The 1,339-nt window shown below is 38.0% G+C and overlaps 1 pseudogene; it reads left to right on the forward strand.

The window, feature by feature from the left end:
- The first annotated feature begins 276 nt into the window (after window positions 1-276).
- LOC103738076 lies at window positions 277-850 on the forward strand (annotated as a pseudogene).
- Window positions 851-1,339: the final 489 nt, after the last annotated feature.

The raw sequence follows: 1,339 nt of genomic DNA on the forward strand, positions 1-1,339 counted from the left end.
GTTTTATTTAGGAATACAGTTCTGAAACAGCCTTGTGGAGGGGAGTACAGAAAGAGGAAACAATAATGAAAACCAAAATGGTTGAGTAACATGACCCAGACACAAGTAGAAAATTAATTGAAGAAAGTGAAAAGAGAAATAGAAAGTAAAGGGGGGGAACTCAGAAAATGTAATCTCATGCTTTTTTCCTATTTACAACACATGCACAAAGGATGGTCTTCAGAGAACTTAGAGGCCACACACCTCTGAGTGCCAGTAACATCTGCAAAATTCACAATGACCACGCCCTGTGCTTTCCTAATGGTCCTAATGGTGGTGAGCTACTGGACAATTTGCTGTCTAGCCTGTGATCTGCCTCACACACATAACCTGGAGTATAGGAGGACTTTGTTGCTCCTGGAAAAAATGAGGAGAATCTCCCCTCTCTCCTGCCTAAAAGACAGAAATTACTTTGAATTCCCCTGGGAGGAGTTTCATGGTAAGCAGATCCAGAGGGCTCAAACTGTCATTGTCCTCCATGAACTGACCCAGCAGATCTTAAACCTCTTTAGCTCTAAGGACTCCTCTGCTGCTTGGGAGACAAGCCTCATAGAAGAATTCTACACTGGCCTCTATCAGCTGCTGAATGCTCTGCAAGCCTGTCAGATACAGCAGGTGGAGGTACTAGAGCCTTCTCTAAGGCAGGAGGACTCCCTAGTGTCTGTGAGGAAATACTTCCACAGGATCACTACCTACCTGAGAGAGAAGAAACAGTCCTTGTGCCTGGGAGGTGGTCAGAACAGAAATCATGAGATCCTTCTTTTTCTCAACAAACTTTCTGGGAAGACTGAGAAGAATAAGTGAGGCCTGAGCCAAAGTGGAAATGCTTCTCATGGACCAAGACGTTGTATCTGACTGCACGAGTTCTGACACCTCATTCTGACATAAATTTATTTAAATAGACTAGATGTTTTCAGGAATATTGTGTTTATCTGTATAGGCATTAGTCCCTAAAGTCATCCAAATGTATTTATTTATGTATTTATTTACTTAGCTATTTAAAATATTTATTATTTTCAGTTATAATATTGTCCAGTTTTGTTTGTTTAATGTAGCAAAAGATTATAGCTAATGAAATTTTTTCTGCTAATTAAAATTTTACTTTTAAATATGCTTCTATTTGTTAATTCTTGATAGCATTTCAAATTTTTTGATGTTTTTAAACTGATACACAGTACAACATAACAATTATACACATGAATGGGGTGCAAAATAATGCTTGATTGCTGTTTACATTGTATAGTATTTAGACACCAGTAGACATATTCATCACAAAATTTTAATTTCTTTAAGGTAAAAG

This window comes from Nannospalax galili, unplaced genomic scaffold (genome assembly GCF_000622305.1).
Source record: "Nannospalax galili isolate Female #2095 unplaced genomic scaffold, S.galili_v1.0 scaffold1919, whole genome shotgun sequence".
NCBI classification, from domain to species: domain Eukaryota; kingdom Metazoa; phylum Chordata; class Mammalia; order Rodentia; family Spalacidae; genus Nannospalax; species Nannospalax galili.